This window comes from Dipodomys merriami, unplaced genomic scaffold (assembly GCF_024711535.1).
Source record: "Dipodomys merriami isolate MVZ:Mamm:240054 unplaced genomic scaffold, mDipMer1.0.p SCAF_4, whole genome shotgun sequence".
Classification (NCBI taxonomy): domain Eukaryota; kingdom Metazoa; phylum Chordata; class Mammalia; order Rodentia; family Heteromyidae; genus Dipodomys; species Dipodomys merriami.
The window spans coordinates 8679001-8695000 of NW_027205603.1; the positions used below are offsets into that span (position 1 = coordinate 8679001).

The 16000-nt window shown below is 34.8% G+C and overlaps 1 protein-coding gene and 1 non-coding gene across 2 annotated transcripts in view; one reads left to right on the forward strand and one right to left on the reverse strand.

Moving 5' to 3' along the window:
* The window catches only part of Malrd1 (MAM and LDL receptor class A domain containing 1), a 470497-nt gene that overhangs the window by 164941 nt on the left and 289556 nt on the right, over positions 1 to 16000 (forward strand). The gene's annotated exons all lie outside the window — the stretch shown is intronic.
* Positions 8428 to 8534, reverse strand: LOC138806423 (U6 spliceosomal RNA). The gene has a single exon (XR_011365866.1). It is a non-coding gene; the product is annotated as a U6 spliceosomal RNA (small nuclear RNA).

The window sequence follows — 16000 nt, forward strand, 5'->3', positions numbered from 1 at the left end:
AAATGTTTTTGGTTTTGCCATTATTTAAACATTAGCAATTTAGCAGCCCAAAGCACATAGAGTAGGAGATGGAAATAGTAGTGTGTTTCGATCATAGATTGTCAGTTGTCAAGTCATGTTTTAAACTTTCTGTGTACAGCTCTTTATGCTATTAATGCACAATAATGCTAAGGATAATCTCAGGAAGTTTCTGTGGCTTAGACAAATAAACCACATCTCATTCATTATTCATATAAACATAAAGAAAAGGCAGACTTAGAATGTCACATGTAAATTGTGCAAGCATAGCCAGAAATGCATCAGTATGTGTGTGCGTGTGACATTCTAATTCCCACATCAGCACCATATAATTAATGTATACAATCTGATTCTATGGCATTTAGTACCTCTCCTACTTCAGTTTTCCAAATTATTGGTTTATTTTTTAATATCTAAAGCAAAGATTTGCTAATTAGAAAATGCTTTCTCTGTTGTTCTGAGTTTTCCAGATCTGTTTTGAAAATAAAAATGAATTAATATAGTACTTATTCCTTTCTCTTTGCTTTTTATTCTCTCAACTTCTGGGTAAGGATAGGGGAAAGTTCATTCATAAGCAAGTATAAGAGAAAGAAATCTCATCAATATATTTCAACATATTTTCTCACTTCACACACTTAACAAAGCAACAAGAAGTCTAGAATAGTCATGGCATGAAAGTAGTATGTAAGGAAATTACCACCGTATAGTTGAATCCTAGACAAAGTCTTAAAAGTGTTTTGAGTTTTCATCATGAAAATGAATTGACACAAGCCAAATCAAGTGAAGTCCCACGTGAAATACTACATTTTTATATCCACACTTCAGGATTAGACTTTGTATGTCTGGAGGAAACTCTATGACATAAAATTAGGATTGCATCTTTATTTTTCGTTTGACTGGAGGAGACAAAACCATTATATACAGCTCATTCACTCAAACCTTTGTCTCTGCCTCTGTCTCTGTCTCTGTTTTTTTTTCTCTCTCTCTTTCTCTCTCTCTCTCTCTCCGGGTCTCTTAGTGAATGAAAAAAAGTTAGCTTTTCTTTTTCAGCTTTTTGTAAGTGCATGTACCTAGTGCTCCGACTCAGGACCTTGGCACTGTCCCTAAGCTTTTTTGCTCAAGTCTAATGTTCTACCACTCAAGCCATTTCTAGTTGTTTGGGGTTTTTTTTTTGATAATTAACTGGAGGTAAGAGTCTCATGCACTTTCTTGCCCAGGCTAGTTTTGAACCGCGATCCTCAGATCTCAGCCTTCTGAGTAGCTGTGATTACAGGGGTGAGCCCCCAGTGCCTGGTCAGTCATCTTACCTTATGGGCCAGGCATATACAGCACAAAGCTCATGATTGGATTTTTCTATCTGGCTAACCAGGGACCAGCTGAAGGTAAATGACATGGTGTTCTTCTAAAATTTAGTTAATAAGTGACATGATATTTTCTAAAATTTTAATTGATAAATACTGTCCTTAAATATAAGTCAATGAAGTAAAGATAGAATTCATTTAATGAAATATCACTAGTTGAAATCTGCATGTCTTCTTGAGATTCTGGCTGGAAAAAAATTTCTGTGTTCGTTACATTATGCAATGAAAGAAAAGATTTAATAGAAAAGTTCTTTTCTTACTAGTTTTGAAAATGACCTGGTTTTAAAAACAGCTTTTTTAAAAAGGTCGTCTTACCTTTGTAAAAAACCATAATCTGCTTTTTTAAAAAGAAGATGGAGGGGGCTGGGAAGGTGGCTCAGTGGTAGAGCGCTTGCGTTGCATGCTCGAGGCCCTGGGTTCGATTCCTCAGCACCACGTAAGCTAAAAGAAAAAAGCCGGAAGTGGCGCTGTGGCTCAAGTGGTAGAGCGCTAGTCTTGAGCTGAAGAGCTGAGGGATAGTGCTCAAGCCCAGAGTTCAGGCCCCATGACCGGACCCCCCCCCCAAAAAAAAAGAAGATGGAGGAATAGAAGAAGAAACAGAGGAGGAGGGAAATGAATTTGTACCCATTTGTGCTCCAGAATGTCCAGAGAAGTTGGCAAAAATATAGTAGTTCTTCCCAGCTGAAAGGAAGTATAAAAATATACTAATTATTTAATATTGAATCAAAATATTTGGATCACTTAGCATCTGAATTTTTAAGTTTTATTCAATTTTAAATATTCTTTGAATGGTATAAGTTTGGTGGTTGCATAATGATTACTTAATGTTCATAATTTCACATGATCTCAAAATCTTGTACTTGGAGGTACACAATCAGGTTAATTGATTTAAAAAATCTCTCAGCTTACCAATATTAATATAATCATATGTGTTATAAATATTTTTATATCATAGTAAGTCCCCTAAGTCCATTTATTTGACTAAATACCCATAAGACTTCCTAGGAGTATCAAAGCATTTTCTTAGGAAAAATTAAGTTTACCACATCTCACCATTCATGTAGAATGTCTAGTAGAATATGAATATATATACATATATAATCTACACATATTCGAGTGCATTTTCTGAAACACTTTGATAAAAAAATTCCCTTGAAATGGAGTTACGAGTCTGTATGTTGTGTTTACTCCTTAATTGTTCTAAAACTTTATCTTTCTTGTTTTTCAACTCAGTAATTGGGGAAGACATTGCTGAAAGAGATTTCCACCTGCTAATCCCAATCTTTGTCAGAGTTGAATTTATAACAATGTAGTGACTAATTCTTTTAAAAACCAAATGTTTCACAATAAACAAAAAGTTGTTCTATGGTAATTGCAGTGAAAAGTGAAATAAAATGTGTCCATTGTAATTGAGAAATAGTTGAGAAAACACTGCCCTGAATCATCCTGAAAAGCACAAGTAAGTTTTGAGGCACAAGTAAGATCATGCTTGTCTCATTCATTGTATTATGTCTACCGTTTTTTTCCCTTTCAAAATGTTTGGCAAACATGTCCTTTTTTACTTCTAGAATTCTAATCAGAATGACTTTTTCTTCCTATTGGATTGAAATCAGCAAACATAACCAACCTCCTTGATTACCTAGAGATAACAGATGTGTTTTTCTTTAAAAAAAAATCTTTGGATTTTAGGACTTGATTATAAATGCTAGAGAAACTACTTAGATATGAAATATCATACTCAAGATTGCTATGCAAGTACAAGTACAATTTCTTAACTGTCTTGCTTATTTTGAAAGTATAGGGTATTCAGATTTTTCCTTTAATTTTATGACCATGGATCATTGGTTTTCAAGTGAGAGCAAAGAATGGTTCCCACTGTTAGGCTTGCACCTGTGTTTCTATGCTTTATATTTGTACAGACTTAACATATTTGTTACCTAAAAGCCACATAAATAATACAAAGTGCATCTGTGACCCAACTTTGTATATTATTCTATATCTGGTGTTGGACGAAAGCTTCTGTAAACTCAAAATAATGTAACAAAAGCATTTTTAAAGGTATAGTCCTTTAGACATTTCATATCAGAATGATTGCTCTTTCAGAGCCTTCTTTGGATATTTTATAGATCAATTAGATATCCATTTTTCAGTACTAGGGTTTGAATTTAGGGCTTACCTTGTGCTTGATATTGTGGTGCTCTACCAGCTGAGTCATTCCTCTAGATTGCTTTTTATTTGATCACTTGTCACAAAAATAATCATAAACATATTGTGAAATCTATCCATACAAATGAATTTTATGCTATTTTGAGAATAAAATCTGTGAAGACAGTATAAGGGAGCAACAATCAAGGTATTCACAGGGCTATGCACTTTCAAGATTTCTAGGAGATATTCTGTTCCTTGCCTTTCCCAGCTTCTGTTGGCTACTGGCATTCCTGGATTGGTAGCCACATTGCTCTAATCTCTTCCTTTTACTCCTTGCTTTATGGTAAATTCCCTCTGCCTTTCTCTTATCCTCACATGCATGATTAGATAGAGTCCTCTCAGATAACTTAGGATCACTTCCTTGTCTTTCCCTTTTTCATTTAATCATCTCTGCACATGGCTTTTCCATATAAAATAAGTTACAAGTTTTAAGGTTTAGAATCTGGTATCTTTGATAGCAATTGTTTATCCTGTTCTAAATGTTCCTGAATCAAATAATGCTACTTTTAATTCCTAGAAAGAGCATCCATTAGCTGTGTAGATTTAAGGGGTGATCCAAATTCTTTGTACTTCCTTTCCTTGATCCAAAAAAAATGATATGGGAGTACATATTTTATATAGTTATTGTAAGTGTTGTTATTATATGCAAATTAAGTTTTTGTAAGTTGTAAAACAATGCATGCAAATTATTAAGGGACTATGTCTTATAGAAATAATTATTCCATTGGGATTGTAATACTGGAAGAATATACCAGAACAACTTACACAGAGCTTTAAATACTATACTAATATGTATAACCTGGAGTAGGATATCAGTACCTACAAGATAAATAGAAATGCTTTGAATGATTGTTTAGTTACCTGTGTATAGAAAAGACTGAGAAAGAAAGAAATCTAGATGGAAGAAATTAGTTGGACTTTATTCAGTAGTTTTTCCTTCCTCCCACAAATAGAAACAAAATCTTTGCAAACTGAAGAATCTGGATATCTCTCTAGATTTCAAATTTCAAGATGACAAAGCAGTGCTATTTTTATAAATGTGAGTCAATAAACTAATTATAATTTACATCAAGTTGGCAATATTGATGTTCCCAGATTTTAGAAGAAACTTGTTAACATTTTACATGTAGTTTTAGAGATATGCATCAAAAACCCCCAAAATGCAAGATCTTTAGAAACAAATGACCTGCAAACAGCTTTCGGACTTTGATTGAACTTAGGTTTTTGCAGGAATGGGTAGTATTAAGTAGCTGATAAAAAAAAATTGGTTACACCGCATGTTCTTTGTAGTTCAGTGATTCATAATCTAGCCAACAATATAAGACAAAAAAGATTGTCTTAGTCATGATTTGGTGAAGGAAACAGCAGTTTTAGGAGTTCTAGTCAGGAAAAATTTTCCAGCACAGGGAATTTGGGTGTTTAAAGCCTTTAGAAGAGGGAGAACAAATGTCAAGAAAGCTTCCATGAATCTCAGAAAATCAGAATTGAAAGGGAGGCAGTAAACTGTGATCTCAATAACACACACACGCACACACACACACACACACACACACACACACACACACACACACACACACACACACACACACACACACACACACACACACACACACACACACACACACACACACACACAGGTCAAGTCCTGACATTGACTTGCTGTGTCACTTAAGCCAGACCCTTGCTGCCAGGAAACTCTGGGTCAAGCAGGCTGGTGCTTTCCAGCTGCTGTAATGCTGAAGAGCATAAATAGAAGTGAAAGGTGGTGGAGACAAGTTACAACCAGAATTTGAAACAGAGAGTGAACTGTTTTCATAAAGAGTTGAGGCACAATTCAAGACTCTAGATAATCCAAAGGGAAATCCTGAAAAATTATCCATGGAACAGAAGCGTAATTTGCTTGATTTTGACTAGATTCACCAAGTTGAATCATATGTTTGGATCACTGTGATGACAATTTTAACATATATTTTTAATCCTAGTAATGGGAATGATCTGATATAGAATGGGCTTTTTTAGGTAGATACTGAGTTCTATCCAAATGGAGAATAAGTGGTTGCCTCCTGAGGCACTAGCAAAGACTTTCTTGTTCTTTTTGTAACATGAATTCCATTGCCAGCACACTATGATTTATTAATCACAATGGGAAGAGAATGGGTCTTCCATCTCCTGTGGGACATCTCATCCTTCAATGGGAAATTGCCAAGAAGAAAATGATAATACAACCAGAAAGATCAAAATTATAGAGTGATAGCTATCAAGATTTATTATACTCCTAAATTGACATGCTGAATTGAAACCCCTTCATACAACTATTTAAAGGTAATTTAAGAAGATCAAAGTTATTACTGTAGGGAAAGAAGTAAATGTAACTGTTGTTTCTGAGATAGGCACCCTTATTTGATGACTGCAAAAGATGGTGTGGAAAAAACTATGATGAGTGAGGCCTAAAAAGAAAACATTGAAGAACCCCCAAAGTAATGCCATAATATTAAGGAATAAAACCATGGAGTCTTTGTATCTAAATGAAAGCAGAAGAGACTCTTGACTAGGGGAAATTTTAACTTTTGCTATAGTCAGGATGATAAAAAGTAAGTTTTATGTTTTTAATCAAGAAAGATGCCAAATGAGTTTTATGTGTAAGTGGAGGACTTGAGTATTAAAATAGAAAGAAATCTCTTTTTTAGTTCAGGTTTCTCACTTACATCAGTGATATACTTTGTAGTTAGTCTCATCTTCCGAATATGATGTTAATCTAAGACCACTTACCCTAGATTCCCATCAGTGCAGGACTAGAATTAAGAGCCACTCTCCAGAGAATTCACAGCATAATTAGAGGACAATATAACAGCTTTTCAAATGCTTTCCTTGATTTTCTATTATATAGAGGCTTGCTTGTTAGCTAAATCCATCTTTTACTGAAATCTACATTTAAAGTTCTAAGATAATCTTATTTTAATGGACACCTGCTGGATTTAGTTTTATTCTCCAGTTGGACATTTTAACCTTCATTATAAACATTATTCATGTAATTTTTCAAATCACCAAGGCAACCCATCATAAAAGTGGGGTTTTAAAATTCCTGTCTTTAAAAAAAGAGATCCACTAAATGGAATTATAACTTCTCTATGGATTTTGAAGTACTAAAATTACATAGAACATAACTTAACAGTGCATTATACATAAAGCTCAGCATGAAAATACACTGAGTTGAACAGAGCAGAGAGGCATGCTCTATTTCCTTCTCCATTTGTTTTGGGTTTATCTGGGAGGTAGAGAAATAGTATTGAGGGAAGACAGTGCATTTTCTTTATGTTATGAAGCTTTCTGCCTGGATGCAATGCTTGTGTTTTGCATATTAAAACACATTTATTTAAGACGGTATGACTTTAATGCAGTCATCCACATATCTCTGACATTATGGTTATAAATTATTTCTGAAAGTTATATGATATTCAGATTAAGCCATAAACTAGGCACAAAGGTACTTTTCATTTAGTAATCCTATCTGGCACAGCACTGTTCTCTTAAGTACCACTTACATTAATCTTGCAATCTACCTCTTAGAGCTGCAGTTCTAAACAAAATATAAATATTCATATTTTTAGTAGTTACTACTTAGAAATGATATTCTCTAATATATCTTTTGGACCTCTCTCTCTCTCTCTCTCTCTCTCTCTCTCTCTCTCTCTCTGCATATGTATGTATGTATATATATATATATATATATTATATATATATGTAGTTATCTTGCGTCCATTATTGAGGCAGATGAAAATTAAAATGGCTTCTTTTTTAAAGTTTACTTTTTTAAAATATGAAATATCAACAACAAAATCATCAAATAATGGAAAATGGAAAGCAATGTTTAACCTAATGAAAACACCAACTCTTAGCTTTTCATGTACAAATGCATCTATATCTCCCTCCACGACCACCCATAATGTTTAGTAAGATGCATTTGTAATGTTGATATGTTTATGGTGTTTGTAAAAAAAATTATAAATCTTGTAGAATGATTACACAAATTTGCTTGCCAGCAATTAAGCATCCTAATTGTATTGGCTAGTGGAAAATATATCAGTTTGGTTAATTTTTTTAGGTATGTATTTTTTACTGTAAAGATACTGTATTGAGGGGTTACAGTTACATGAGTAAGTTAATGAGCACATTTCTTATGGAGCATTGTCACCTCCTCCTTTGTTCTTCCCCTACCATCCTTTTCCTCCCCAACTCCTTCCTCCTCCACCCCCACCCCCAAAGTTGTAAAGTTCATTTTCATCATAGTGTCTTGTATATTTCATTGCTACAATGGGTCAACCTGAATCCTTATTTCAGCATTTTGTTTTTTTCTTTCCCCTCCCCAAATTAGAAAAATGTATATACAAGATGCAGGACACTGGAATCAAATACAGTGAAAACAGGGGTTATGCCATTGGGGAAGAACTTACCAAAGAAACAAAAAAAATCACATAGTACAGTATAATTACATTAAAAAGAACAACAAGAAATATAAAACTATCCCTATCTTGGAGTTCATTTCACTTAGCATCATCTTATATGGTCATATGTACATAGCTTTTGACCTCTTCTGCTTGTTCTAGACATATACTAGTTATTGCAAATAAGGGAAACCATGGGACCTATATTTCTTTGGTCCTGGCTTACTTCACTTAATATAGAATTTCCCAAGTCTTTCCATTTCCTAACAAATGTGATGATATCACTCTTTATGATGGAGGCATAGAATTCCATTGTGTATATATGTACCACATTTTCTTGATCCATTCATCTACTGAGGGGCATCTGGGTTGGTTCCATATCTTAGCTATGGTAAGTAAAAACTATGGAACACTTCACGAATTTGTGTGTCATCTTTGCTCAGGGGTCATGCTAATCTTCTCTGTATCATTACAATTTTAATATATATGCTGCTGAAGTGAGCACTGTTTTTTTTTTAAAGATATTAGATGTGGCCGGTCACTGATGGCTCGCCCCTATAATCCCAGCAACTCAGGAAGCAGAGATCTGATGATCGCAGTTTGAAGCCAGCCTGGGCAGCAAAGTCCATGAGCCTTTTTTTTTTTTTGTATTTTATATTTAATTGTATATATTTGTATTATATAAAATATATGCAAATACATAAATAACTTCATGTTATACCTACTTTTAAGTTGTATTATGCATTTTTTTTAAGATTTTACTTCTTTTTTTTTTTTAAATTGTGAAACTACCGTACAGACAGGTTACAATCATATGAGCAAGGTAATGAATACATTTCTTATCAAGCATTGTTGCCTCCTCCTTTGTTTTCCCTTACCATCCTCTTCTCTCCAATAAACTACTCAAAAAGGCTGGTAGTGGTGCTGTGGTTTAAGTGGTAGCGAGCTAGCCTTGAGCAAAAGAAGCTCAGGGACAACTCCCAGGCCCAGAGTTCAAGCCCCAGGACTGGCCAAAAAAAAAGTGTGTATGTGTATATATATGGTGAATTATTTATTAGCAAAAGTCATTAAAATAAAGATTAATTAATTAATTTTAATACCTTGTTTTTAGTTTGTCTATTTTGAAGAATAATATTTGAGTTAGTAGTTAAAAGAAAATTTTTTAGCCACGATAACTAGAAACGTTTATTGTGCAGAGAAAAACCAGGTCAAGTTAAAACAAAACAAAAACCAAATAACAAAAGAATTCAGTAATCAGAACACTTCTAGAGCTGAATAAGATTCTGAGAACTCCAGTTACCAATGTGATTTGCCAGCATTTATAGAAAATCTGAAATTGAGCATAAAATATTGATCTCAACTTAGTCCATCATCCAGTCAATTTTGTTATAGTTTAATTGATTAATTGTCTACAGGGCCTCCTGCAAGCAAAGCTCAGTGACTGTGATTAAATTCTATGGTGGTTTGATCTGTTGGGACAAGTGCTAGTTCTCAACACAAATCCATGATTTTTATGAATTTTATTTAACAGTAGTTAATGAATTAACTAAAAACTTTTGGTAGAAAGGGGAAGGGCAAAAACAAATCGTTTAAATATAGATACAGGTAGAACCATTGCAACAATGAGATGTACAAATCGTTATGTCAAAAAACGAACTTTACAACTTTAGTGGCAGGGGGTGGGGGGTAGGGGTGGATGGAGGGGGTGGAGGGGGGATGGGAAGGGGAAACAAAGGAGGAGGCAACAATGCTTGATAAGAAATGTGCTCATTATCTTGCTCATGTAATTGTAACCCCTCTGTATGGTATTTTCACAATAAAAAAAAAAGAAAATGCCAAGTGTATAAGGAGTTTCTTATATATGAGTAGTTACATGTTTTTCAGTGTTTTTGTCTTTAGCTACAGAAAGCTGACAGGGAGGACTGATAAACAGTGGTGTTTTCTTTATATAAACAGTGGTATTTTCTTTATAATGAAATCCTAGAAATGCAAATACCAATTGTTTATTGTGTGATAGACTTAATATGATGCCTTTCACACAAAATCAAATTATGTCCTCCCTGTGAAGTTTTGTCCCTGTTCTACAGATGAACAAAGATTAGGCTCAACAATGTTAGACAGCTTGTCTATGATGTACCCTTTGATAAACTTGAAATCTGGAATTGTTAAGACCAAATCTCACAGATTGTTAAGAGTCTGTGTTCATAAACACTATTCTATATCTTTTCTATGAGTCTTATTTGCTTAAAAGCATATGGAAAATTCATGGCTTACCTTGATTGCAGTTTTATGCTACTACAGTAAGAAAAAAGACAACACTGACACTCTGGTCAAAAAAAAAAAAGCAAGACAGGTACAGTATAAGTCATGGTGACCTAAAGAGAAAGTAGTATTTGTGGTATATTCTATTCCCAAGCCCTGCTGTGTCTGCTGTGAAGACCAGAATAGAGATTGTTGGTATAAGCCAATCAAGGTTTATCTTATTCTGCTCTGCTGATGATTGCTGTAGGGTTTCCAGGGTGCATAAAAACTACCAGGAGAAAAAAAAAATAAAAAAATAAAAAATAAAAATAAAATAAAAAAAAAACTACCAGGAGAGCTTTTTAAGACAGAAATCTTGGGTTCACCCTGGAGTTTGTGATAAAGTAGACCCTAGACCTCACATTTATAACACGTTCCCAGGTGAGTTTACTATGGCTGCTCTGGAAACCTCAGTCTGAGGTTAGCTGGTCTAGGTCACATCTGGTTTTCAAACCAGTAGCACATTGGGTTCCTTGGAAACTCTACTGAATGCTATTGATCCCCTCTCTGTAATTACTCTCTAATATGTTTTGAGTTCATGGTGCAGTATTACTAAGCAATTGATCTAGCTTCATGTTGACTTAAGGATTTGATGACCAGTGCTGATTATGTTTCCCTCTTTTCTGGGAGAGCTGGGAACTAGGTTTTAATTTACTGGTAGTAGGTGTGTGAACTTCTATAAGGTATTTTAAACCTACATATATCCTTGACTTTACTTAATGACTCAATTGTTTTTAGTGTTTCTATAAAATTAACATTGAACATACACAAAATCAGAGGAAAAAGGCTTGATGGTACACAAAGAAAAAGTCATTCTGTTTATTTTTTTTATATGTTAGGTTTTTAAAAAGAGGTAGCCAAGTAAGAACAGCACCACATATGTGGTATTCAAGTAAGGAGTAGGTTTATTCATCGTTCTGGCTGGCACCAGGCCATCTTGGCCCTCCACGCAGTGGGGAAAGGCCTGTGGAAGAGAGCTGGGAAAGAGAGACAGCTGGGAAAGAGTGAGCTAGAAAAGAGAAGAGAGCTGGGAAAGAGAAGAGAAGGAAAGAGCTGAGAAAGAGCTAGAAAAGAGAAGGGAGCTTGGAAAGAGAAGAGAAGGAAAGAGCTGAGAAAGAGCTAGAAAAGAGCAGAGAGAGCTAGAAAAGAGAAGGGAGCTGGGAAAGAGAAGAGAAGGAAAGAGAAAAAGTCATTCTGAAAAAGGTAATTTTTGAGGTGGCTTTAAACAGCTCAATAGAATTTTACCAAGCAAAAGTAAAACAATATTTATGTTAGCAAAAGTAAAACAATATTTATGTTAGCATACAAGAATGACATTAATGGTAGTTTTTTTAATGACATACATTTTTGTAGGTATCTTTTGGCCTACGATATTACATTATATGCTATGTTTATTTCATGCCATCTCACTCTATAAATTATCCATGTCCATTATCTCCACACTGTACGTGCTACTCTCCTGTTACTCAGAAGTCATCTTGGCTACTGGAATGACTGTGTAGTTATCTCAGAATTTGTATTCAAGCAACTTATACTTTATGCAGACACTTTTGTTAATCTCTGTGACTACATTATATCTTCAAATTTATCATATACAGCATATAGAGAAAAATAGGCCACAGTTCAGCTAGAGTTTGATATTATCACCTATGGTTGTAAGCATCCATTGGGATTATAGAACTGGAACCACACACAAACTTAGGTAGAACAAAACTATTCTCAGTTACACAAACATACTTTTTCACCTGAACCAGTGGATTTTTGTGTTTTCCATTACTTGTCATTTAAACAGACATTTGATGAATTAGTTCTGCTCATCTCTACGTGTCTATAGCATGTGGTATGATTCTGCTGGGAAACAATTTCTTATGTGTGCCCTCCAGAGTTGGTAGGGAGACTATCCGTCAATACAGAAGGGCTGAGCTCAATTATGCAACTGGTAAACTATACTTGCAACCATTCTAGCTCAGGAGCTGTAAAAATTTAATAAGAATTTGACACATTTAGTCATAAAACACAGCATTGTTGATACATAACTGACTAGTGGCATGGATGAGATATTCATGTACAATATATATATATATATATGTACACACACACACACACACACAGAGTCAGTCATGGGCCTGAACTCTGGGCCTGGGTACTATCCCTCAACTCTTCAGCTCAAGGCTAGTGCTCTACCACTTGAGCCACAGCACCACTTCTGGTTTTTCCTGCTTCTGTGATGCTGAGGAATTGAACCCAGGGCCTCATGCATGCAACACAAGCACTATACCACTGAGCCACCTTCCAGACCAACAGTATAATTTCTTTTTTTCTTTTTCTTTTTTCTTTTTTATGTCGTTTATTATAAAAAATACTGTACAGAGGGGTTACAGTTACATGCGTAAGGTAATGAGTACATTTTTTATTGAGCATTGTTACTCTCTCCTTTGTTTTTCCCCTACATCCCTTCCCCACCTCACAAACTACTTCTTCCCCCTCCCCCACTCAGAAGTTGTAAAGTTCATTTTCAACATGGTGTCTTGTACTTCTCTTTGTTACAATGGGTCAACCTGTATCCTTATTTAAGCCTTTTGTTTTTTCCCTTCCCCTTACCAAATTAGAAAAATGTATATACAAGATGCAGGCCACCAGAATCAAATACAGTGAAAAAAGGGGTTATATGGTGAGGGAAGAACATACCAAAGAAACAAACAAAAAAAATCACATAGTACATTATAAATACTTTAAAAACATTATCAGGAAAGAAAAAAAGATTTGAGTCACCATCTTGAGGTTCATTTTGCTTAACATCATCATATGATCATATGTACACAGCTTTTGACTTTTTCTGCTTGTTCTAGACATATACTAGTTATTGCAGATAAGGGAAACCATGGGATCTATATTTCTTTGGTCCTGGCTTATTTCACTTAATACAATTTTTTCCAAGTCTTTCCATTCTCTAACAAATGGGGCAGTGTCATTCTTTCTGATGGAGATAGAATTCCATTATGTGTGTGTGTGTGTGTGTGTGTGTGTGTGTGTGTGTGTGTGCGTGTGTGTTATAATGGAATTATATATATATATATAGATAGATAGATATATATATACCACATTTTCTTTTTTAAATTTTTATTTATTTTTTATTGTGAAAATACTGTACTGAGGGGTTACAATTACATGGGCAAGATAATGAGTACATTTCTTATCAAGCATTGTAGCCTCCTCCTTTGTTTCCCCTTCCCATCCCTTCCCATCCTCCCCCTCCCCCTATACCACATTTTCTTGATCCATTCATCTACTGAGGGGCATGAGGGTTGGTTGCATATCTTAGCTATGGTAAATACTGCGATAAACATAGTTGTGCTGGTAGCTTTAGTATGGCCTTGTTTGTGATCCTTTGGGTAAATGCCCTAAAGTAGGATGTGAAATATTTGAGGAACCTCCATACTGCTTTCCAAAGTGGTTGAACAAGTTTACATTCCAACCAACAATGCAGTAGGGTTCCCTTTTGGCCACATCCCCACCAGCATCTGTTGTTTATTAGATTTCTTGATTATATCCATTCTAACTGGAGTGAGGTGGAATCTCAATGTTGTTTGGATTTGCATTTCTTTTATGCCTAGAGAAGTTGAGCATTTCTTCATGTGTCTATTGGCCATTCCTATTTCTCTTCAGTGAAGTTTCTCTTTAAGTCTTAATCCCACTTATTTATTTGGCAGTTATTTCTTTGAGGATTTGTTTTGGGGGATTTAATTTTTTGAGTTCTAAATATAGTTTTGATATGAGACCCTTGTCCGTTGTGGGTCTAGTGAAGATCTTCTCCCAATCTATGGGCTTTCTATTGAACTTGCTAGCTATACAACAGTACACTTTCTTAAGGGAACAAACCAACTACATGGCCAAGTGCTTGGATACAAATTGATACTGATAATATTCTGGAGCTCATGATAGGTTCATGCTCATCCTCTGTAGTTTTATCCTGGAGAGGAAAAATATTTATTGAAAAAAATATGGGTTTGGAATGTGAAAGAACTGAATTAGAATTTTGCACTTGCCACTGATTGCAAACCACACATAGTCTAAAATTGTTTCTTTGTTATATGCACATTTTCATTTAAGTAGAGTTTTGTAAGATGTGTACCTAATGTATCATAATTACTAGTACATGCTAGATTTCCTATATTCTATTGAAAATTATGACATCAATTTTTCAGACTGCTAGTCTACACCTATCATTATATTGCTCCAGTAAGAGGAGAAAAGGTGAGAGCACAAATGAGGAAAGGCAATGAAGTTGAAAGACTGGCTTGAATCTATAATCCCGTCTATGTGGGAGGCAGAGATAGGATGATTTCAGTGCAAGACTACTCCAGGCAAAATGATAGCAATGCCCTATCTCAAAGTATAAGCCAGGCATGAGGATGCATATCTGTGATCCCAGATATATGAGAGGGAGACATAGAAAGATCACAGTCTAAGGCCAGCCCTAAACAAATAAACAAAAAACAAAAAGAAGCAGGAAACCCTATCTGCAAAAATAACTAAAGCCAAAAAGACTGGAAGAGGAGCTGAAGTGGTAGAGCATTTGCCTAATAAGCACAATTCTGTGAGTTTAAATCCCAGTACTTCAATAAAAGAAGATAAAAGGAAAAGAAAATCTGATAAATGGACACAAACAAGTCTTAAGTGATAAAGAACAGCTAAAAGTAAAGGCAAAAGAAATCAGCATCAATACTAGCATTTCAAGGATAAGTTACTTCTCTTTCCTCAGGCATAATATAGTTGTTGAAAAAAATAGTTTTTATTTTCTTTTAACTGTATGTAAAGATAAAATTTAACTCTTTTATAGATTAATTCTTCACTCAAATGCATAAATCTGTTGTTTTTATTAACTGGCTGTACTTTATTTGAAGATGTACAGATATTTTTGTAATAGAGGAGAAAAAAATAAATGTCTTTATCTACAGTGTCTTCAGAGAAATCACAAGGTTTAAAATTCATTGTGCTGATATTTTCTTTCAGCTCTAAATTTCCTTCCAGGGATTTCTTTTCATTCTCATTTATATAAATCCTAAGTTTTTTACCTAAACATGTTAAGGTGTCATGAACTGAAAATAGTATTCTGGGAAAGTTTTCATCAATCAAGTTAAATGGAAAATTATACTTAAAATCTCTGTCTCTGTCTCTGTCTCTGTCTCTGTCTCTGTCTCTGTCTCTGTCTCTGTCTCTCTCTGTCTCTCTCTCTCTCTCTCTCTCCAGTCATGGGGCCAGAACGCTGGGCCTGGGCACTGTCCCTCAGCTCTTCAGCTCAAGGCTAGTGCTCTACCACTTGAGCCACAGAGCCACTTCTGGCTTTTTCTGCTTATGTGGTGCTGAGGAATGGAACCCAGGGCTTCATGCACGCAAGGCAAGCACTCTACCACTGAGCCACTTTCCCAGTATTTTAAAAATATTTTTTATCTATCAAATTTATTTTGAGATGTTAAATTTAGTAACAATTTTATCAATAAAAATTATAAGACATACAGTATGAACACCATATAATTTTGGCAGAATGAACATTATTTGAAATCCTAGCATAAAAATCCTGGAGTAAACACTGTTTTTTTATAAAATGGAAAGATTTGTTCCTAAATTCTTCTAGATTAGACCTACTTACTGCTTTTCTTCTTTAAGAGC